Source organism: Anoplopoma fimbria, chromosome 2 (assembly GCF_027596085.1).
Source record: "Anoplopoma fimbria isolate UVic2021 breed Golden Eagle Sablefish chromosome 2, Afim_UVic_2022, whole genome shotgun sequence".
NCBI classification, from domain to species: Eukaryota; Metazoa; Chordata; class Actinopteri; order Perciformes; family Anoplopomatidae; genus Anoplopoma; species Anoplopoma fimbria.
Genome location: NC_072450.1, coordinates 1,194,701 through 1,219,960, shown reverse-complemented (window position 1 = coordinate 1,219,960; position 25,260 = coordinate 1,194,701). Strand labels below are relative to the sequence as shown.

General features: G+C 40.6%; 1 long non-coding RNA gene across 1 annotated transcript in view; it reads left to right on the top strand.

The window, feature by feature from the left end:
• Positions 1 to 25,260, top strand: part of LOC129108309 (uncharacterized) — a 49,510-nt gene that overhangs the window by 10,757 nt on the left and 13,493 nt on the right. The window contains exon 2 of the long non-coding RNA XR_008531920.1: positions 10,439 to 10,524. This is a non-coding gene — a long non-coding RNA (uncharacterized LOC129108309). The remainder of the gene's footprint in view (positions 1 to 10,438; positions 10,525 to 25,260) is intronic.

Here is a 25,260-nt window from a genome sequence, read left to right as displayed (position 1 = left end):
ACTGGAACCAACTCAAAGGAGCTCATAAGTACGGCCTGACTGATGCTGGTTTATGCTTGACGTCAATAATTGAGTTCAAACCATGTTTATTATAGAGAATATTCGTTAATTAATATTTTGTAGTATTTCATTTGCTCTGGATGAGCAGATCTGTATTTCTTTGCAGAATTCTTGTTGGGATCCTCTAGTTTCTTCTGATTGGTTAAACTAAACAGGGTTTCTGTGCTTTTTCTTAAATTCATTTAGAGCCGGTCTTTTTTGTTCGGGATTGTTGTGCTTCTAGAACCTGATCCAGGACTGCCTCGTCCTCTTGACCTGGTCCTGTTGAAGCAGCGTCTGTGGGCGTGTCCTTAACCGAGTACGTCTACATAAACTACCCGTTAGTGACACAAAGGTGAGATTTCTGAAGTAAAGTTCTACATCAGAGAAGACTTCAAGGATTAACACTAACATGTAGTTGGAGTCAATTTTGTCCTTTTTTTTTTACCACATTCTGTGATAGTTTGATTGAATCTACTGATGACTTTGCTTTTTATTGGTGAGTATTTCACATAACTTTACAGTCTGGTAAATTAGGACCTGTTCCTGAAATCGGACTAGAAAAAGGAAAGAAGAGTGAATTCATCAGGATGCTCTTTGGTTGTTTGTGGTACGTAGTCACAAGTAGGGATGTTGGGAATAACAATCGTGGTTGTATAGAAGAAAACACTATAAATTACTAAAACAAAGTAAAAGTATAACATTCAGAACTTTTGTTGGTTTACTGACTTCTAAGCGTTGAAAAGATTTGGTGGCAAAACAAAATGTCTGTATCCTTGTAGATCAGCTGCTGTAATCAAGCAACAAAGGGATCTGTATCTGACTATATGGATCAGAGACCGGTTACTGGTAATAAAGGATCAATAAAAGTGATATTTTCTCTGGTGCATCTCCAGCTTCCAGGCTGCTTCGTGTCCTCGTCTGATTCCGAGGAGACATCTCGTCTCCTCCTCCGTCCTCCTGGAGATGAACTCTGCTCCCAGCATGCCTTTCTTGTCCCTTTTGATTGACAGCTCCGGGCCCGAGCGTTGGCGTCCAGCGTGACAGCAGACGGCGATACGGAGCCTCTTTTGTGGGGGCGCTTGTTTTCTTTGTTTCCTCTCCTGATGCGAGAGGAAGATGTTTTGATAACCAGCTGATAGGAGGAAGTCTCTGATATGACTCTGCATTTAATATCAGAGGAGGAGGAAAACATGAGATGTGTGATATGATGAAGACGACATTTAAAAAAAGATGATATCAAACACTAATTTAAACGTTTATTGATGCAAGTATCAACCAGACAATGAACTGTGTTTGTTGCGTAATCACAATAAGTAGAGAGTTTATTTTCTAAAACCAGATGTCAACACAGTGTTCTACTCACTATCAGATCTAATATTCTTATTATATAATAAGAATATTAGATCTGTAGTACATATACATAGATACAGATATATATCCATATATAGATACAGATAGATATAGAAGCGTTGTCATGGTGACACTGTCAGACCAGAACACACTCGCATAACGAGGTCTGAAGTGTCTTCATGATCTCTGTGATCAGATTCTAATAAAGAGATGAATCATGGAGGTGGTGACGGATGGTGTGTTCAGTTATAATCCTCCTCCTCGTCCTCCTTCTTCTTCTTCTTCTTCTTCTTCTTCTTCTTCTTCTTCTTCTTCTTCTTCTTCTTCTTCTTCTTCTCCTCTTCTCCTCCTCCTCCTCCTCCTTCTGTCGCTGGTCGGCAGGACTCGGGCCCGAGGCGTCTTGAAGGCTTCGTCCTCACAGTCGGTCAAACTTTGATGATTTCTTTAAAAAGCCTCTCTGCTCGGTTCTCCACAGATCTCTGTTTCATCATCAGCATGAATCCAGATCAGAGTCCAGCGTGTTCAAGACTCTACTGTTTGCTTTTTTACAGTTTAATTTCAGCTGAGCTTTCTACATACGTGATCCGTCACAATGATCAGATGTTTTTATTTTTCTAAATGCTAGAAGTCTCTCGTAGTAACTTCTTCTGGGTTTGATTTGAATGAAACAGTCGGTCTTGGCTCATGGAGACTTCTTTTTCTGTTTTGTCTCTGAAGTTCACAAAGAAAACTGTAAATATGGATTGTTTGAATCGTGAGGATGAAGCGTTGAGGCAATCTTTAAAAACAGCCGTGCTCCTTCTCCTCCACCGTCTCCTCCTTCAGCCTGAGTCTGATGCTATTTCTGCAGAAGCTGTGGGAGTGTTTGTGACAAACTGAGGAAGAGGAGGAGGAGAATGTGGAGGAGGAGAATGTGGAGGAGGAGGAGAATGTGGAGGAGGAGAAAGAACAGGATGCTGCTCTCTTCTTCTTCATATCAGCGTGAGGTTCTCCTCTCTCTTTCTTCATATCAGCGTGAGGTTCTCCTCCTCTCTTCTTCTTCATATCAGCGTGAGGTTCTCCTCCTCTCTTCTTCTTCATATCAGCGTGAGGTTCTCCTCCTCTCTTCTTCTTCATATCAGCGTGAGGTTCTCCTCCTCTCTTCTTCTTCATATCAGCGTGAGGTTCTCCTCCTCTCTCTTCTTCTTCATATCAGCGTGAGGTTCTCCTCCTCTCTTCTTCTTCATATCAGCGTGAGGTTCTCCTCCTCTCTTCTTCTTCATATCAGCGTGAGGTTCTCCTCCTCTTTTCTTCTTCATATCAGCGTGAGGTTCTCCTCCTCTCTTCTTCTTCATATCAGCGTGAGGTTCTCCTCCTGTCGTCTTTATGTTGGATCAGAAATAGTGGAGAAAATGTTGTTATTTCAGCATCCTTTTTTATCTGTTTATTGCATTAAATCACAGATAAGTAGTGTTTTTGTTCATACAGCTGTAGTAACCAGAGAACGCGTTGGTTGATAGATACGGTGAATACGGCTCTTGGAGGTTCACAGAGCGCCTTCTTCTTTTGGTGTTTTGAACTCCAACATGACGGCTTATTTTCCGGGTTATCTGGGTTTTCCTACAACATGTAAAAGCAGCATCAGAGGTTATTTCTGCCATTCTGGATGAGCTCTTCCTGGGTTAGGGTTAACTGGTGCTGATGACTTTTACGTCACCATGTTTCTTGAGTCCACACAAACCTCTGCTTCTCGAGTCCATTTTTATCCGTGACGAGTTGCTCGTTGCCGGTCCTTGAACGCAGCGCAGTAATGTACATGAAGATCCACTCTGCTGCTCTCAGAACAGTGACTGAGCCCACAAAGTGTGCTCCTCTTTATGTTTTTATAGCTCTGCGTGGGCCTCAGGTCTTCATACCTTTAGCTCCTACACATGGTGTGTGTGTGTGTGTGTGTGTGTGTGTGTGTGTGTGTGTGTGTGTGTGTGTGTGTGTGTGTGTGTGTGTGTGTGTGTGTGTGTGAGGTGTCACGCTGATGTGTGACAGTCTGCTTCAGTGTGTTTAGTCTCAGCTGAGAACAGAAGAGAGAAACTTTGAGGAAATGAATCCAAACATCTGTCAGATAAACGTGAAGCTTCCAGTAACGAGCCGCTCGTCTCCGTCTCAGGAAATGAAAGAACAGAAGTCCTTCAATATTTTATTTATTTTCACTACAAACACAACTTTATATCAAAAGAGGGACATTCATCAATAATTGAAAAAAGTTTTCCCCATACGTGCAAACGGAATTCAACTGAAGTCGTTTTTCATTCGATACCAACAGTTCAAGTATTTTTTCTTTTTATTATTTAAAATGTTTTTCACATTTTATTGTTCCATTTCCATTTTGTTTTTATTTTTGTGCCTAAAACTAGTCCAATTTGAATATAAAGAGGCTGGAATTCAACATTAAAACTGAAGAGTGTATCTTTGGTGGTATCTTTGGTGTATCTTTGGTATATCTTTGGTGTATCTTTGGTATATCTTTGGTATATCTTTGGTATATCTTTGGTGTATCTTTGGTATATCTTTGGTGTATCTTTGGTATATCTTTGGTGTATCTTTGGTGGTATATTTGGTATATCTTTGGTGTATCTTTGGTGGTATCTTTGGTGTATCTTTGGTATATCTTTGGTGTATCTTTGGTATATCTTTGGTGTATCTTTGGTGTATCTTTGGTATATCTTTGGTATATCTTTGGTGTTATCTTTGGTATATCTTTGGTATATCTTTGGTGTATCTTTGGTATATCTTTGGTATATCTTTGGTGTATCTTTGGTATATCTTTGGTATATCTTTGGTGTATCTTTGGTGGTATCTTTGGTATATCTTTGGTGTTATCTTTGGTATATCTTTGGTATATCTTTGGTGTATCTTTGGTATATCTTTGGTGTATCTTTGGTATATCTTTGGTATATCTTTGGTATATCTTTGGTGTTATCTTTGGTATATCTTTGGTGTATCTTTGGTGGTATCTTTGGTATATCTTTGGTATATCTTTGGTGTATCTTTGGTCTTTGGTGTATCTTTGGTGTTATCTTTGGTATATCTTTGGTGGTATCTTTGGTGTTATCTTTGGTGTATCTTTGGTATATCTTTGGTGTATCTTTGGTATATCTTTGGTGGTATCTTTGGTGTTATCTTTGGTATATCTTTGGTATATCTTTGGTATATCTTTGGTATATCTTTGGTGGTATATCTTTGGTATATCTTTGGTGTATCTTTGGTGTATCTTCGGTGTATCTTGGGTATATATTTGGTGGTATCTTTGGAGTATTTGTGGAGTATCTTTGGAGTATCTTTGGTGTACTTTATGTATCTTGGATATCTGTGAGCTGAGGGTGTAATGAAGCGCTGAGCGATGCTGTGATAACCTCATTATTCTCCATCGCTCTAAAAGTACTCTGTCGACTCCACCAGCTACTGAAGCAGCAGAGAGAGCGAGTCGATGGGTTAATCGCGCATGCAGAGTGGATAGAAGTGTGTGTGTGTGTGTGTGTGTGTGTGTGTGTGTGTGTGTGTGTGTGTGTGTGTGTGTGTGTGTGTGTGTGTGTGTGTGTGTGTGTGTGTGTGTGTGTGTGTGTGTGTGTGTGTGTGTGTGTGTGTGTGTGTGTGTGTGCTGCTGTTACTCTGGTTGTTTAAAATGATTTGTGTACTTTGATGAATTACATCCGTGTGTTTTGGAATTTTATGCTTCAGCTATTTGTCAATATAACATTTTTATATTAAAGGTAACATTTAACATAAAAAATGTGAATAATGCATAAATAATCCAGGTTCAAACAGGGTTATAATCCCAAACATTCTGTATATTTTACTTGAGCAGCTCTTCTTCTTCTTCTTCTTCTCTGATTCGTCTTCGTCACCAGAGGAGCCTCTTTAACCTCCAGAGAAACTTAGTAATCTACACAAATACTGGTGACAGTACACGACTCTCTGTACCACGGTAAAAAACAAAAAACAACAAGCACTAAGAGCTAGTGTGAGGAAGTTAATCAGCTCACAATTCAATCAGGAAAAGATTGTTGTTTGGGTTCAAATAACCAAAGAAGTGCTGTTACTGAAGTTTGCAAGTTATGTGACTAAAACATCAACAAAGACTTTTGGTTTCACACGGAGAGAGAACGACGGTCTCCTGGCTGAGAGATCGCTGGCTGTTTATTAAAATGACAACAGAAGTAACTTCATTTTGTCATCAACGTTGTAACAAAGTAGCAGTTCTTTGCAAAAGCACATGAAACGTCTCCAGTAACTTATGCTGATATTAGTCCTCTGAAAGCATCAGTGAAGCTCAAACGGTTTAAAATCAAAACCTTTAAAAAAAATCTTTTTCTTTTTCAGTTATGAGTCCTCCCCCTCCTCATCGCTGTATGCCGAGCAGGAGAAGAAATGTAGATGAAGCTTTTAACCCCCCCCACAAATTCTCTCCCAGAGTCCCTGAACTCATCTAAAAATCTCTCTTATCTCAGCTCCTCACTCTGTTTTGCAGCAGCAGCTTCCTCAGCTTTTTTTGTACTTTTACTGAAAATTCAAGCATCCACAAACTAAAGTCACCTCAACGCCGAACAGAGCTTCTTCACCCCCAACATGTAGAGAATTAAACCTGCAACCCTGCAGCATTTCACTGCATCACTGTTTGTCCAGGTGAGAGAGAAGCTAACTGAACTAAAATAATAACACATCTGTAGATTATTATCATCTGATTATCTACAGATGTTCACAGGAGACAACCTCAGGTTTTGAAGAGTGACGTCAAAGCTTCATGTGTTAAAGCTGCATTCTCTCTGCTGTCCACCAGGGGGCGACTCCTCTGGTTGTATAGAAGTCTATGAGAAAATGACTCTACTTCTCTCTTGATTTATTCCCTCAGTAAACATTGTAAACATGAGTTTATGGTCTCAATCTCTAGTTTCAAGTCTTCTTCAATACAGCATGATGTTCATTTAGTAAATGATGCTCCATTTAGAGTCAAACAGACCATAAAGCAGGGGATGCTTTAGGGCGGGGCTACACACTGATTGACAGGTCCACACCAGAGACGTATACGGCGTCTCTACGTCACTCCTCCTCAGTCCATATATGGTCACTTCCTGTTCACTGGTTGCAAAAAAACAAGATGGCGTTGTCTAAAATGCCAAACTTGAGGCTTCAAAACGTCCACAAACCAAAGAGACGTCATGATGACTACGTTCACTTCTTAAATACCGTCGATGAAATGATTCTGGGATGATGGAACTGTTTGACCTCCTATGACCTTTGCTTTTGTCTAAACAGGATTTCTGATCTGGATTTAATCAGTTTGACGGCCAAATTCTCCACCTCGGTGACGTCTCAACGACTAGGTCCACTTCTACTACTACTACTATAGAGTCTTTAGTTTTATCCTACATATTCAGACAGAACAAGACAGTGTTCATCAGCTGGAACAAACCTTCATTACTCATGAAAGTTAAGATCTCAGTTTCGTTGTAGTATGGCGATACACTGAGACTACTGCTGTGCTTTGGGAACTCGAGGTTTCACCGTCTGTAGTCGTTACTCTTCTTTCTTTTTTGGTTCATAGTAACCGCTCTCTCCTGTCTCTCTCTTCGGGCCCTCTCTTAAACCCTTCTACACATATACATGGCAGATAAATCAGATTTCTCTAATTGTTCATTACTCTGACCCTAAACCCAAACAAGACAAAAACAAGAAGTCTTTCTTTTGTCTTCATGGACATGTCTTCTCTCAGAGACATGTGAAGGCATCTGAGACGAATGAACTGATGATGAGCTCAGAAAAACAGATTTCTGCTGTTCGAGAAACAACAGAATAATCAGATAACATGCATGTAAAAGAAACCGACTCTGCAGAATACAAGAATACACAAAGAGAGAGACAGACTCTCACCCCGGGTGTCGCCCGCCCCCCAGGTCGTATAGAGCTTTAATGGCTGCTGTTGTTTCACACTACGATCTGATCTGGCGGTGCTCCTGCAGCCATCAGAGGGCTGTTAGCACACAAACAACAGCCAGGACCTCCTGTGGTGCAATAACACACACACACACACACACACACACACACACACACACACACACACACACACACACACACACACACACACACACACGCCCTCCTTGATGCAGATCGGTCCGTCGGCGTGCGCTACACTGAGCAGCGTTTCCTGGTTTCCTCTGACGGCGTCACGTCGCCTCGCTGTGTTTGTGTTCGGCTGCAGAGACGAGCCGCCATCTGGACGGAGCGCCGGGGAGGACGCCACGAAGACAAGACTCTCTTTTAGATGAGGTTTTGTGTCCTCCCCCCCCCACAGCCTCACTACTCTGTGTTTCCTTCCTAAAAGTCACCAGTAATGAGCCCAGCCTGCAGACTGATCCGTGTTTTACTGGTTACAGCAGCAGTCAGATGTTTTTATCCCAGCAGCTCATCCAGTCCGGTTTCTGTTCAGCGTTCTAGATAAGATAAGATAATCCTTTATTAGTCCCGCAGCGGGGAAATTTGCATTTCTACAGTGCAAATTTGTAGAAATGCAAATTTCTACAGCATTTAAAAAGCTTTTCTGCTTCAGCACATGGCCAAAAGTGTGTGGACATGTTTTGGCACCTCAACTCACACAACGTCTCCTCGTACAACACTTTCATTTGACATCTTATGATGAAAACTCCTAATTCTTCATGTGTTTCCCTACTAACCTTCAGCAACACGCGTACATTCTTTTAGGCAACTGAAGTATTTAGTTAGGTTTCGGAAAAGATGGTGTTTTGGGTTAAAATAACGATGGAAGTGTCGTTACTGAAGTATGAAAGTTTCATGACAAATAAATCAACATTGACCTGTTGGACTCATCCACCTCCGTCTTGTGTGCACTTTTACGGACTTCCTGGTTCATGATTTCACAACATCATTTCATGCATTGCTTTGATAGGTGTAGCTACTGATGCTGGATGAAACCAACCTGAACTACACTATGGTGGAGTTCATTCTCTCCAAACCAGTTGATGGAAACACGCTAAATTTGCTATTCTTTTTTTGGGCAACATTTCAAAATTTAAAACTATGAAATAGAAACACGATCATGGTGTTGATGGTCGGGTCTGGCTTTTTTCCAGTTCTACCGAGTAAAGTCAAAGCTTCATGTGTTAAAGCTGCATTCTCTCTCCTGTCCACCAGGGGGCGACTCCTCTGGTTGTATAGAAGTCTATGAGAAAATGACTCTACTTCTCTCTTGATTTATTCCCTCAGTAAACATTGTAAACATGAGTTTATGGTCTCAATCTCTAGTTTCAAGTCTTCTTCAATACAGCATGATGTTCATTTAGTAAATGATGCTCCATTTAGAGTCAAACAGACCATAAAGCAGGGGATGCTTTAGGGCGGGGCTACACACTGATTGACAGGTCGACACCAGAGACGTATACGGCGTCTCTACGTCACTCCTCCTCAGTCCATATATGGTCACGTCCTGTTCACTGGTTGCAAAAAAACAAGATGGCAGACGCCGAAACGCCGAATTTGATGCTTCAAAACGTCCACAAACCAGTGGGTGACGTCACCATGACTACCTCCACTTCTTATAGACAGTATTTGCTGTTCTTCCAAACCGAACTGGGAGGATTGTTTCTTCATGTTCGTGTTGAAACAGGAAAGAGAAAAACAAACGATGTCTGAAATGTCGTTTTGTATTTCACAAGTTGAAGTTTATGGAACTTGAAAAGGAAGACAAGAATAATTGTTATTGAACTCATCAAATTAAGTTTGTCGAGATAATTAGCATACTTCCCAGGAGGCTTTGCGTTTAAGCTCTCCAGGAAGCCTTGTGTCTTGTTGACAGGAGCTTGTTCTGTTTCCTCTGGTGTGTTTCAGCCTCCATCAGCAGTCTGAACTTCACTTCACTCCACAAATCAAATCAGAAGATCCGTCTCACGCTGTGATTGTGGAAGTGGTCGCTAATGTTGCAGTGAAAGCCTGAGAGGTTAGCAGGAGTCTGAAAATAGCTCCGTGTTATAAAACACAAGAGACAGTGTTGGTGGGGGGGGAAGAGAAATCCAGTTTGAGGAACAGATCTGTGAATATGAAGGTTTATCAGACGTTTGTGATGCTCTGAACAGGATTCTACAAATACAGTTATTTCATTTCTCTGCATTTAAACAGCACATTTGAGTTCATCTTTCAGAAAGCTCATGTTTTAGAGCCGGTTATGTAAAGTATGTAGCTCCATAAACATACGGAATAAATGGTTGGAGATGTGATTAATCTTTGCACTGCGTCTTATGTGAAGCATCGTCTCCTGTGACGTCGAATTTGTTCAGTTTCTGTGCTTCAATGTTGTTGAGATTTGATGGAAAGTCATGCTTTCTTTTCTAAAACACTAGGAACTAAAATCAATTTATGCTCATTTTATAACTTTAAGACAATTTAGTTTGTTACGTTTCAGTTTTTCTTAGAGGACCATGCTGGTTACAGCCATACACGGAGGCGTGATGTTTTCAGATTGTGTGTGTCCGTCCGTCCGTCCTTCGTGAACTCCATATCTCAGGAACACCTGGAGGGAATTTCTCAAAAAAACATGTTTTAGGGCAACTAAGAATTCACATGCTAGTTAAGACAATTTCATACAAGTTCTAAAAGGATTAAATGATGAAGTGACATTTTGGACAGATGTGCATACAAGCTGTTTGACTGGCTGGTGAAGACAAACAACCACAATTCTAGATTTCTTCAGCTCCATTTAAAAGCGTCTCCTCCAGCTATAGAAACAGGAAAGTCAAAACATCACCGTGTTTGATTGACAGGTGAAGAACGAGGCAGAAACACAACAACTTTAAGAAACCGGTCTGTTGATCCATCTTTAATAATTCCTCTGCCGTTTGATTGACGGCTCTGTTGATCCTCTGGAACTTCTCTAGTTTTATTTCAGCAGTTTTTCTCTGCAGAAATCTCCATCTTTTCTTATTTTGCATCGATATGTTCTGTTTATTCCATGTGACGAGTCATCTTCCTGTCTTCTCACACCTGTCTTCATATTTATTCACAGACTGGATTTACTGCTGAGCTTCCTGTTGGAGTCGGAGACTTCGACTGAGCAGCTTCTCCTCACTGGGATTTACATCTGACAATCTGGTGAGGAACAAATGCTGCTTTTTTATTGTCCTCACAATGCACTCACACTTTTCCTCCACCCTGCTGTGAGCTCAGTGTGTGGGAGTGTTGCAAGGTTTTTATCGTGTGACAGCATGTGAAGTGTAAAATCAAGACAATAACGTGCTGTGAGACGTTCAGGGACACGTTCGGAGGACGTGTTGTGTTGGCTCTTTTGTTGTTGATTCCTCTGTATTCACTCTGACGTGACTGCTTTTCTGATTCCTCTCTCTTGCCGTATTTATGAAACTGAAGTACTACCCTGAGCCTTCCTCGTAGCACTTATCCTATTCGTATCAGTTTGTTGCAATTATTGTATTCGTAGTAATTTGCCTCTGCACTATACTTTTGCTCTGGTTTATGCTTTAAGATGCTTGTTTAAGAAAGGAGATGCACTTATGACTTCTGGTGACTAGTAGTTCTCTTGAATACCTATGTTGAATACACTTATTGTGGAAACTATTCATGTGTGCTTGAAGCATTTTTAGCAAATCAGCATGGAGTCTCTTCAGAGGAGGAATATCAAGAACGAATCAATACTTCACAGATTGTAGAGGTGTAACAGACAGTAGTCCTTCTCGTGGTTCTTCATGCATGTGAACCGAATATGAACTCCACAGTTTACCGTTAACCATCACAGTGTTAATAAAGTTTTACTGACGATCGTTATCCTCCAATATTCAGTAAAACATGAGATCAGGACTTCATTTATGCTTCTCTAGTCTCTGATCTCTGATAATGTTACACTGTAAACCAACAGGAGAGCTAGTAACGTTAGCTGTGTGTGTGTGTGTGTGTGTGTGTGTGTGTGTGTGTGTGTGTGTGTGTGTGTGTGTGTGTGTGTGTGTGTGTGTGTGTGTGTGTGTGTGTGTGTGTGTGTGTGTGTGTGTGTGTGTGTGTGTGTGTGTGTGTGTGTGAACTCTGCTGTGTTCAGAATCCTCTGACTGATTGATGTTCTCCACTAGCGGCTGCAGTCGACCTGTAAGAGTTTTAATGAGCTTTTACAAGGACACACACACACACACACACACACACACACACACACACACACACACACACACACACACACAGTATCCAGACTGACCCGACCCGACATGACCACAGGGCTCCCCTAATCCCTGACCTCTGACCCCTCCTCTGCACCGATTGGACGGGTAACAAAAACTAGAGAGTGTGTGTGTGTGTGTGTGTGTGTGTGTGTGTGTGTGTGTGTGTGTGTGTGTGTGTGTGTGTGTGTGTGTGTGTGTGTGTGTGTGTGTGTGTGTGTGTGTGTGTGTGTGTGTGTGTGGACTCTTGGTGTTTTAATGAGTCAGTGTTCCCATGAGATGGACAGTGGGGGGGTTATCAGGGTTATCAGGGTACAGAGTGACATAAAGCACAGTTTAGGGATTTCAGATGAATCATTGTATATTTTTTGGTTCTCATGTGATCATAATTTAACTTATTTCTGATTACTGATACATCTTGTGTATCTTTGGGCTGATTACTGAATATTAAAGTGATTTAATGTTTCTATCTTGTGTGATTGTTGTTGGAGGAGATGATATGTTTTTTCTCATTTGGATTTAAGGAAATGTTCATTTAGTCTTTCTCTATATTTTCCCATCTGTCCTTTCTGCTCTGATAACATTTTACTAGCAGCTTCATTTCTTTGGATGTTTTTAAAACCATATTTTCTGAGAGATCCTCTGGGGACCTGAACCTTTAGCTGAGTCTTTATGTTTTATTTTTAAATTATCTTTGACTGTAGAAGAGAAACAAAGAGAATAAATACAACTCCTCAGATTAGTGGGGAGGTCGGAGAGAAGCTGTAAATGTGAAAAGAGGTTTATTCTATCAGAGCAGTTCAAATACAAATGTCTTTAATAAGAATGTATTTAACAATAAAAAATCATCACAATCCTCCACAACACCTCAACTCTTGTATGAATGTATTATCTCTGTTTCCAGCAGAAAGAGGAATCCATACTTTTAAGATTTTTAACAAGTGTTCACAAGATTTACCAGAGTAGGAAAAACAAAGTGAGGCTCCATCTGTTTCATATATCGAACTATTTACTCTACTTATTCCTCTCTGCTCTGTAAACATCCAGTAGTTCAGTAGGATTTTCACAGATTTGTTGTCACATGACTGTTGGTCTCAGGTGAATCAATCATGTCTTCATAGTTTCACTGAGGAGCTCAGAATTTAATGTTTCTTTACAGAATCTGGTTAAAGCAAACGGTTTATTTGGGGGAATTTTTTAAATGGGACATGTAGAATAAAATGTTTTCGATGAAATACCACAAATTTAAGCTTTAATTTGTCGTAAAGATGAAAATCTCAAGAAAACATGCTTTTCAGTCCAGCTGGCAGGCGTTGCACCTTGAAAGATTCTCAAAACATTAAAGAATAAATGGAACAATTAATAACATCCTCATCCTGAATCCCCTGGCGTCACCTGTCAACTGAACCACTTTATTTTGACACCGGCATCCTGAGCTGACCTCAGATCAGCCGCTGGTTAAAGCTTCTGTCTCGGCAACATTAACGTGTTCTGGACAGAAAAAACATCACGTGAGTCACCGCGTTAACAACAGACGAGCTCTGAATGCAGAATGAAGTCCAGAACACAAACGCCTTAACGTGTTCTCTTCAAAATCCATTCTGTGTCTCAGCTCTGACATTTCCAGGTAATTCAATTCAATTCAGTTTATTTTGTATAGCCCAGAATCACAAATTACAAATTTGCCTCAGAGGGCTTTACAATCTGTGCACATGCGACATCCTCTGTCCTTCCCTCACATCCTCTGTCCTTCCCTCACATCGGCACAGGAAAAACTCCCCTAAAAACCCCTTTAACAGGGAGAAAAAAGGAAGAAACCTCTGGGAGAACGACAGAGGAGGGATCCTTCTCCAGGATGGACAGAATGCAATAGATGTCATGTGTACAGAATGAACAGCATAACAGAGATACAACACATTCAATGTATATGACATAAATGATTCATATAATAAGACTACTTATAATAACAGCAGCAATTATTACAGTAGAATTATAGTTATGAAAATAGGGATAGTAATGTGATTAATAATAATAATGGAAGTAGCAGTGGGTGTCAGTCAGCTCACAGCAAGAGGCACGACTACGGTCCAGGTACCACAACGATTCATGGAAACCTGCAGAACGAGAAAGCAAAAGGGCTTCAGGGTGGAAGTAAAGCTAAAATGCTTAATGGTACAGGTAATGGTAATAGTAATGTGACTAGTAATAATAATAATGGTGGTAGCAGTCGGTGTCAGCAGGGCCGTAGCAGGATGCACGACCACGGTCCAGGTACAGCCACGATTTATAGAAGCCTGCGAAGCGAGAAAGCACAAAGACTCCAGGGTAGAAGCAAGTCAATAAGCGTAATAGTACAGGCAATAATAATAGTAATGTGACTAATAATGATAGTGGTAGTAGTAGTGGGTGTCAGCAGGGCCTCAGTAGGTGGCACGATGACAGTCCAAATATAACCCCGATTCCTGGGAACCTGCGAGGCGAGAAAGCACAAGAACTCCGGGGAAGAAGCAAAATCAGTAATGTGCATAAATAGGAGATTAATACATAAAGAAGGAGGGAGAGAAGAGGAGAGGAGCTCAGCGTATCCTAGGTAGTCCCCCGGCTGTCTAGGCATATAGCAGCATATCTAGGGGCTGGACCAAAACCAGCCCTAACCTGAACCAGCCCTAACTATAAACCTGAACCAGCCCTAACTATAAGCGCTATCAAAAAGGAAGGTCTTAAGCCTGCTCTTGAAAGTGGTGAGTGTGTCTGCCCCCCGGACTGAAACTGGAACCTGGTTCCACAGAAGAGGAGCCTGATAACTGAAGGCTCTGGCTCCCATCCTACTTTTATATACTCTAGGAACCACAAGTAACCCTGCATTGATGGAGCGCAGCTCTCTAGTTGGGTAATATGGAACTATAAGTTCCTTAAGATAAGACGGTGCCTGACCAGTTAGAGCTTTGTAGGTAAGTAAAAGAATTTTAAATTCTATTCTTGATTTAACAGGGAGCCAGTGCAGAGAAGCTAATACTGGAGTAATATGATCTCTTTTCTTAGTTTTTGTTAGAACACGTGCTGCAGCATTCTGGATCAACTGTAAAGATCTAAGAGACCTATTAGAGCAGCCTGATAATAAGGAGTTACAGTAATCTAGTCAGGTAACTCTGACCTGATCCTAAAAAAGTATTTTATTAATAAGCGTCTATCAAATAACAAGGAAAACAAAGCAGCAGCCAGTTCATATAAAAGAAAATGATCTTTAAAAGAGATTTTAATCTTGATGAGTCAGAAACCCGTCACCTTTTGGTCTTAGATCTCCATCTGAAGACTAATTAAGATTCATTTTAACAGATCATTCACATATAACAGTTTATTAATGAACCTCATCAGTAAGAACTCATTATGTCACATTTATCACATATATAATATTAATAATGTCCAAAGCATATCCTACAGCTCTAGATACATTTCCTCGTTTCCATTCTTGTCAGTTATTATTTTCCTCTGTTTATCGACATACCTGGACCTGATCCAGCCCACCTGGACTGGATCCGGTCCACCTGGCCGTCAGACTCACGTTGGCCTCAAAACCAGCGACACGCTGACAGAATTGGCCGTTTTATTATCCACATATTTCCAGAAGCTGCTAACCGGATCTGATTGTGAGCCAAGCATCAGCTGCAGACGGCTGATGGGCCTCAGCTGGAAGAGACTGAACCAGGATCAGCAGAAAATACCTGTTTATGGACACGGATCCAAACTGTGTTAGTATGAAAAGTGACAAAAACAAAAGAAACCTGCAGATGGAAGAATTTTTCATTTAGTTATTAGTTTAGTTATTTTAACCAAACAAATATTAACAAAAGCGTTTTACGTGATTTAAATGGATTCAGACTCAAACCTCTAGAACAACATACGAGTGTTTTCTGATCTGATCCAGTTTTGTTGTTTGGCAACTGGAAAGAGGGCGAAGAAAAGAGATTCATCCTCCTTGTTCCAAATGTTTCAACACGTTACAGGTTTGTTTTTAAACGGAAACTATTTTCTTTAGTATTAAATGTGTTTCTGGGTTCTGGGTGAATTTTTCCAGAATGGTGGCGATATTTTATCATTTCGAACAAAGGATTTCATCAGTCAAACACACATTTCTGCTTCCTGAAATCCACTAAAATCATGGTATAAGCGTTCATAAGAACCCACATGTAGGCAGTCATAGAATGAACATGTGTAACAGCTGTTAACAGACAACAAGCTCAGAAACGCCTGTAACTCTTTATGTTGACTAAACCTCTGAGTCGACACTGATGTTTGTTTATAACTTTATATAAGAAGTATATGAATATATATATAGAGAAAGAATGCAGGTTAAACACATGAAGCTTTGACTTCCCTTCTCAGAACCTGAGGCAGTAAACGTGGTTGTGAAGGTCTCACTTTCTTGGGTTTTTTCTCAATAAAACAGATTTAGCGGCGTTGTTCCAGCGTCTGTTTCAGGTTCTTTGTGTGGACGCCAGCAAAGGTCGTGTTTTAAAACCGTAACGTAGTCGTGTGGATGAAGACGTGGTCTCAGATATCTGGTGAGATGGACGGACTCTCTGATGACGTGAACAGAGTCTGAGACTTGTGTGGCTTCAGCCTGCTGGAGGTGGTGCTGCTGGTGTGCGTGTGCGTGTGTGTGTGTGTGTTTGTGTGGTGTGTGTCCTATGCAGAGCGTGTCAGCGCTGCTGTCTGGTCGTATTAACGCTGATGACTGACAGCCGTGACGGCACAGAGAGCAGCTCATTAAGACGAGGGACGTGAAGAGGCAGAGAGGACGACAGGGCAGAGGATTGTGTGTGTGTGTGTGTGTGTGTGTGTGTGTGTGTGTGTGTGTGTGTGTGTGTGTGTGTGTGTGTGTGTGTGTGTGTGTGTGTGTGTGTGTGTGTGTGTGTGTGTGTGTGTGTGTGTGTGTGTTTATGACTGTGTGTGTGTGTGTGTGTGTGTGTTTATGACTGTAAACTCTGTTCTGACTTCTCATCTTTCACAAATGTGATCTGTCAAAACACATTTTTTACATTTCTGATCGAGCGAGGTTCAGTTTACTCTCCATCGTGAAAATGAGCCAGTTCTGATGTTCTGATCATATGTAGGGAAGTCCAGGACCGGCAGAAATAAAATGCAATTAGATTTATTAGATTTGAAATGTAAATAAATGTCAACAAACTTGATCAGATAATTTTGTCTTTACTAAATTCATTTTACATCCATTGTTATTTGAAAACATGGAGGACAACACCTGGGACGGTTTTCTTCTGTATTTATATGACTCATTTTTCAAACTGTAAACCACATCAGGATATAAGTGGCTTATGTGATCATCTTTTTTATTGATTTATGAATCAACGTCTTTGGAGAGTGGAGGTTTTTAAAAAAAAAAAGAATGAACTCAATCTTTTGTTTGAAATATTATCCAACCAAACATCATTCAAACCCACAGAATGTTTAAGTGAATTGATTCAAAAGAAAACCTTTCATATTTCCATGTGATGAAACTGTTCAAAAAAAGAACATGGCGGCCTTTTAGTTAGAATATCTCTCTGTGGTGTTGAAACAAGTAGATACAGACGAAACTTTTATCGTCACGACTAAAACGAAACCATATTTCTCCCATTTGTTGCAGCAGAAATGTGATTTAAAAACTCAGACTTTTCATCTTTTATGATCTTTTTCAAGCAGAGAAAAACATCAAAAAGCATAAAAGAAGAACACAGAAAAGCTCGACATAGTTTTGGACTTTAGGGACTAATGACCAGAGAGGTGTCGCTCCATGAGAGAGGAGGACGGAGTGGGAGGACGGAGTGGGAGGACGGAGTGGGAGGACGGAGTGGGAGGACGGAGTGACCCTGCAGCCTCAGACCGACCTCATTTATCGGAGTCAGAGTTCGGGGAAAAGAGCAGCTAGTAGTTTTTCTGTCGCCTGCAGACTCTCATTCTGCCTCCGCCGAGGTTCAGCTGCAGCTCGGCCACGGGATCGAACCACCGGCTCGCAGGGTTATGTTATTTCTCCTCCAAAAAATAACAGTTATAAAGACATTAATCATAAAAAAAGATGAAAATACAATTTTAATTTATTGATAATTTATTTTACAAAAATTGGTAAACTATGGAATCTATATATCCAACATTTTACCAATGTTGAAAATAAAGGGAGGCTTTACATGCTTTATATTTTGAATTATTCACATTTTTACATCCTCTACTTCCAGCCTCTCCTCTCCTCTCTGCTCTGTGTTCAGCAGCCTGAAGTTCAGTCAAAGTTTCACAGATTTGTTGTCACATGACTGTTGGTCTCAGATGAATCAATCATATCTTCATAGTTTCACTGAGGAGCTCAGAATTTAATGTTTTTTACAGAATCTGGTTAAAGCAAACGGTTTACTCCAGGAGAGATTTTAAATGAGACATGTAGAATAAAATGTTTTTGATTAAATATCAACAATTTTAAGCAAAGTTTTGGTTGCGTTTTCTGACGAAAGTGTTCATCACACATGATGTGTTCAAGGACCGTCCAAAAGATGAAAATCTGACAATAATTATTTTTTAAAGCTTCTTGCTGTGATAAACGCTCTAGATTTGGTGATTGTTTTAAAAAAAAAAAACATGCATTTTCATCCTGCCTGTGGGTTTTGGTTAAAGTGCATACGGTGGCCTTTTTAGGACATTTAGACTCACCCTGTCAGGTTCCCAGTCTCATCTTTTATCAGCCTTAGCTGTACTTCTTCAGCTTAATGCTAAGCTAACAGTTGCTATTGTGTCTGCATGTTACAACGGAAGATATTACAAATGTAAATACCCCCATTCATCCCAGAACTTTTGGTTTTATCTGTTGACATTTTGAGATTTTCACCCTTGAAACGTTTGCTGCTATGCAGACGACCTCACCACGTTCATTTGTTTTGTGAAGAAAACTGATAAAGTGACTGAGAAATAGTTTCTAGAAGGACGTGTTGCTGTTTTGGGCCTCATAGCGTAGCGTCTAGGGGCCAGGTGAGCAAAAAATGATCTTTGGATTTGTTTTCCATGTTGTTGTTTTTTTCAGATTAATATTTAACATTTTCGAACAAGGCTGCAAAACTGGAGCCTGAACGTTTCATCATCTTTTTCAGAATCAAATTTCAAACTAAAGACAATCAAAAAAAAACTTTAATTAAATCGACAGATCTGTAAAACTCTATAAGAATCGCACAAAAGCACCTCTTTTAATCTTGTGTTTACCAGAGATGTGATCATACCTTCCTTTATAAATAAGTCATTCAGCATGAAAAAAGCATAAAAGAATTATGATACGACTAAAGAAATTTGGCCAAAACCTCTGAACAGTTGATCTGCATTTATTTATATCTGCACAGTAAAAGGTCACAGTGTTACCTGAATGCATCTCCAGATCTACAGCATGATGGTGATCAGCATGAGATGGTTTTAGGGCTTCAAACTGCATAAATCTTAAAAGTTATGTGTGTAAATTCTTCAATATTCTAAGAAGTAAAACCTCCCTCTGGCTCAAAGTGCAAAATGAGTTTTTCGCTCGTAGTAATCTGATCACGGAGCCTTGAGTTTAAAAAGGTGTTTGATAGATTTACATAGTTTAACATAATGTTGTGAAGGTTTTCTAGACTTGATGATCAATGCTTTGGTGATCAATTCAACATAACAGCTGACAGAGAACAGAGGAAACTAAATATTAATGGTCACATGTCAATAAGAGGGCGTGGTCGACCTTCCATATGTTGCAGCAACTTTGACAGAACTCTGCAGAGTTCACGTCGTCTCTCTAGAAGGAGAGTTCTTTTAAAAAAAACGAGTTCTGTGTGAGGAAGTCAGTGTTTTGAGTCATCGTATCGATCTATGAAACCTCCACAGAAGTATTATGGTATGTTTTGTTTTACTCTGTAGGACCTGAAGCAGCAGGTGAAAAAATAAACCTGCTGATAATAGAATCTCAGGAGAACCTCTGACCGTGTGTGTGTGTGTGTGTGTGTGTGTGTGTGTGTGTGTGTGTGTGTGTGTGTGTGTGTGTGTGTGTGTGTGTGTGTGTGTGTGTGTGTGTGTGTGTGTGTGTGTGTGTGTGTGTGTGTGTGTGTGTGTGTGTGTGTGTGTGTGTGTGTCACAGAGCCGGAGGGCAGCTCATGTTTACACTTTCAGATTTTCATAGAAACACTGATCCTCTGCTCTCTGAATACAAAATATGTGGTTGTCCTTAAAAATAATCCAGCAAACTTGTTTTTGTTATTGATTTATTTTTATCCATCGTTCCTGTTCTGTTGGTTCTGTTGGTTCCTGATCAATAACCGGAGGATTTATGGATCAGCACAGAGATGTGTGTTTGCTCTTGTCTAGTTTATTTATGGATCAGCACAGAGATGTGTGTTTGCTCTTGTCTAGTTTAAACTGTGACATTAGTTTCTTTTCTTCAGGTCAAAGGTCTGCTTCAGGGTTATGATTTTCTGGTTGAGGTTGGAATTAAAGATGTTCTCACACAGCTGACAAAACAAAAACCAAAGATGGCGTCAATGTCTCATTGTTTGTTTTCGGAACGTTACAGAGATACGACTCCCTGATCCCTAACCCTCAAAACAATTATAACCTTTCATTTATATATATATATATATATATATATAATTAAAATTTATTTCAGTACAAATTAGTAAATGTCATTACTTTTTCATTTAAACTAGTTTGGTGAGCCCAGTGTCTGAGAGTGTCGTCTAGAGGAAGTAGAGAAGTTCGAGAGTCTGCTCAGACTTCAGAGGAGGAGGAGGAGGAGGAGGAGGTGGTGCAGCAGCAGGCAGGTGCTCTGGAGAAACCTAACTCCTCCACTCTCCACTGCCCCCCTCCACTGGACTCTTGCTATGTTCTCCAGAGAACCAGAGCCTCCCTCCCTCCTCCCTCCTCCTCCTCTTGTTAATCTGCTACCAGCCAGCGTTGCCTCCCCTCTGTGGGCCGTAAACCTGACCTCTGACCTCCTAACAAGGAGGGAAGTGTAGATGATAAGTTGTGAAGTCGTCTGGAGGACGGTCACCTGATCCTCTCACACCGGCTCACCGGAGTTGTTTTTCTGGGAGTAAATAGCTGAAAGTGTCGTTGACCTTCTGACCTCCATTTATTAAGAGCTGGTTTTATCTCAGAGGAGAGATAATGGTTCAGTCTGCTGCTCTTCTTTTCTCTTTCTCTTTAATATAAATACTTTGTTAACCCCGGTAGCTCCATCAGAGCCTCATGGGAGCTGCAGCTGTTGAATGCAAAGGCTCATGGGAAATGTTGTTATTGGTTGTTTTCTTGTTCTTAAACACACCAGTTTTTTGTTTTAGATTTATTGTCTTTGAGTGTTTTTCCAGTCAGCCATTCGTTTCCACATAATATGCAAACCTGTCCAGGTGTTATTTTTTATATGATTTGTTACAGAATATGTTTTAGCCACCCGGATCACTTTTTTTTTTCAACAGCATAATGGGACATGTTGAAAATGAACGTTTCAGTAACACAAATATATAATTTAATGTTTTAAAAGACTCAATAATCTCCAAAAACAGCTGTAGTTTAATCAAACAAACAGGAGGAAATGGTGACTTTGTTGGGGACTATTTTCAGCGGCGGATGGATCCATTGGGTCTCTAATGAGTATTTGTATGTGGGATTAAGTCAGAATAAACAGTGATGTGTTTTAATGGAGCTTTAGGAGACAAACAAAATACCTGTTCTACTTATTTACCACAATAAAAACAAGACAATAAAAACATGACAATATGCAATACATTACAATGTGCAATAATAGTTAAAATAGTTTTTTCTGTCTGTAAATATAATATTTCAGTTATTGTTGATTTTCTACTCTTTTTTTATTGCTTATTTATAATACTTGTTTTTTTTATTTTCATTTTTTATTTTTATCTTGTCTTTCTTCTACTATGTCTCTTGTGTGCACTTTACTCTCTGCTGCTGTAAGCCTGCAAATTTCCCCGCTGCAGGACTAATAAAGGATTATCTTATCTTATCTTATCTTATCTAACATTAAAGCATATTTAAATACAGCGGGTAAAATAAGTATTGAACACGTCACCATTTTTCTCAGTAAATATATTTCTAAAGGTTCTATTGACATGAAATTTTCACCAGATGTCGGTAACAACCCAAGTAATCCATACATACAAAGAGAACCAAACAAATAAGTTCAGAAACTAAGTTATGTGTAATAAAATGGAATGACACAGGGAAAAAGTATTGAACACATGAAGAAAGGGAGGTGCAAAAAGGCATGAAAGCCAAGACACCAGCTGAAATCTATCAGTAATTAGAAAGCAGTCCTGCCCCTTGTCAGTGCAAATTAACATCAGCTGGTTCAGTCCCAACTGATGGCCTATAAAAAGGTGTCTCATTACCAAGGTGTCACACAAGAAACATCTCATGATGGGTAAAAGCAAAGAGCTCTCTCAAGACCTTCACAACCTTATTGTTGCAGAACATACTGATGGCATTGGTTCCAGAAGGATTTCTAAACTTCTGAATGTTCCAGTGAGCACTGTTGGGGCCATAATCCGGAAGTGGAAAGAACATCATTCCACCATAAACCGGCCACGACCAGGTGCTCCTCGCAAGATTTCTGACAGAGGAGTGAAAAGAATTATCAGAAGAGCCAAGGACCACTTGTGGAGAGCTTCAGAAAGACCTGGAATTAGCAGGTACAATTGTTTCAAAGAAAACAATAAGTAATGCACTCAACCGCCGTGGCCTGTATGCACGCTCACCACGCAAGACTCCATTGCTGAAGAAAAAGCATGTTGAAGCTCGTTTAAAGTTTGCTGCACAACATTTAGACAAGCCTGTGAAATACTGGGAGAATATAGTCTGGTCAGATGAGACCAACATGGAACTCTTTGGATGCCATAATACACACCATGTTTGGAGGTCAAATGGCACTGCACATCACCCCAAAAACACCAAAAAACACCAGACCAACAGTGAAGTTTGGAGGTGGAACATCATGGTGTGGGGCTGTTTTTCAGCATACGGCACTGGCAAACTTCATATAATTGAAGGAAGGATAAAAATCTGCTGCCATCTAGCAGGATGATGAAGATGAAACGAGGGTGGACATTTCAGCAAGACAATGATGCCAAACACACAGCCAAGGAAACTCTCCATTGGTTTCAGAGAAAGAACATAAAGCTGCTAGAATGGCCCAGCCAATCACCTGACCTGAATCCAATCGAAAATCTATGAAAGAACTAAAGATCAGAGTTCATAGAAGAGGCCCACGGAACCTTCAAGATCTGAAGACTGTTTGTGTGGAAGAATGGGCCAAAATCACACCTGAGCAATGCATGCCACTAGTTTCTCCATACAGGAGGCGTCTTGAAGCTGTCATCACCAACAAAGGCTTCTGTACCAAGTATTAAATACATTTCAGTAGCGTGTTCAATACTTTTTCCCTGTGTCATTCCGTTTTATTACACATAACTTAATTTCTGAACTTATTTGTTTGGTTTTCTTTGTATGTATGGATTACTTGGGTTGTTACCGACATCTGGTGAACATTTCATGTCAATAGCACCTTTAGAAATATATTTACTGAGAAAAATGGTGACGTGTTCAATACTCATTTACCCGCTGTATAGTCGATAGACTGATTTCCTGATGTGTGATACCACGTAGTTTCTCTGGTCTGTCTGTTTTTTTTAACCATGTGTGTCAAGTTTGACTTCCCGCTTGCTCCGGCCGGCACCAGAGGCAGGGTTAGTAAACCGTGAGGGTGTTACAGTGGTTACTCCTTTGTGCTATTCATTCAGTCTCTCTGTCAAACTGTCAAACAGAGTTGGTGATCGTTGGAGCAGAGTGAAGACTAACAAAGACACTTTAGACGAGTTATATTCAGTTTCTGTTCGAAGTCTGTTTCACAATCGGGGCGATAGAATAACAGTTTATTTCCATGGGGTTTGGTGGCACTGAGGAGAGCATTTTAGTTCTATGTAATTATCCAAATCCCTGTTGTTTTTATTAATTATATGTCAACACAGAAAAGAAGGGAAAATGATTGTTTCCACATGGGTGTCATGTTTCTTTCCAGGCTGGTCTCATCCAGCATTCATAGCAAAAGCTACGGAAAATATTGCGCCATAATTACATTACATTACATTACATTAGTCATTTAGCAGAGGCTTTTCTCCAAAGCGACTTACAGTCAGTAGTATGTTACATATCATTCACCCATTCACACACTGATGACAGGCTACCATCAAGGTGCCACCATCAGACTCTAACTAACATTCATCATCAGTCCACACCGATGGCCTTCAGGAGCAACTTGGGGTTAAGTGTCTTGCCCAAGGACACATCGACTGCCGAAGCCGGGTATCGAACCACCGACCCTCTGATTGGAGAACTACCTTGCTCTCCACTACGCCACAGCCGTGGCGTATCACATGAAATGAGTCCTAGTAAACTAAGTGGTTTTCTAAATATTTCACCATCTTTTCTAAACCTAACAGAGTTGTCTGTGAAGACGGAAGTTTATTTCAAAAAGACTGTATTCATGTAACGAGCATAAATTGACACCTGCTGCAGGCTTTTGGAGAAAATGGAGGAGTAACTTTGGTTGTTCTCTAACTGCTGATTGGAGCTGGAGCTGATAAAGACCTGTGGCTGCTGCAGAGATGTTTGAGCTGGGAAAGAATGCTGATTGTGACCTTTCAAACTGAAGACAGTAGCCAGATGTTAGTTTTTTTTTTTAGCCCAGTGGAAACCAGCTTCGGTAGATACTGACAGACTTTTACCGTCCAGTAGAATAACAGATACTTATCTTAGAATACGGACGTAAAAGCTCTTTAGAAGAAATGCTTTCAGGCTGAAGCTAATGGAGCATCTTAAAAACAGTTATAAATACTTTCTAGATAATTACAATGACGCAGCTTTTCTAAACAGTTTTCCAAACACTAAACACAACCTGGATAAAGGTGAGGATAAAGGTGAGGATAAAGGTGAGGATAAAGGTGAGGATAAAGGTGAGGACCAGGTATCGGCCGCCTCGGGCTCCTCTCTCCGTTCACATAGCTGAAGGTGATTACAGGCGTTCCTGGCATCGCTCACGCCCGGATGTAGAGTTCCCCCCGAGGCTACGACTCCAGGTGGAGCGTGAGGAGTTTCCAGAGCAAAGATAAGAGTCGGTTCTCAGCCCCCCCCGCGCTGATCCGCCCCACTGATCTCCGTCCTAAATGAAGCTCCGTCAGCTCAGGCATGCAGCTCCCTCACCGTCGCTCTGTGAGCTCTCTAATCTCCACACTCGCTCCCTCACCATGTCTTTGTTAATGTGGAGCTCACCTTCAGGCCTCCAGGCTCAGAGGAGGAGCCGGGAATTCACTCCCAACCAGACAATGTTTGGCAAATACAAAGCTACGAGTTCATTTCTGCACACTGCAGTATGAACTCCAGGTGTTGGATTACAGCAGGGCAGGAAGTGTGCAAGTCACGGGGGAATTCAACCATGAGAAGTCTAGTTATATATTAACCAGGACAGTAATCTAGAGCAGGTCATCCTGGTTTATATTTAGATTAGTTACTCTTTGAGTATTGGGTCCTGGAGTTAAATGACCTTTGTGGATTTTTAAACAGGTTCATGTTTTGCAAATCTGAGTTTGCATGGAAATGATCTCCACTG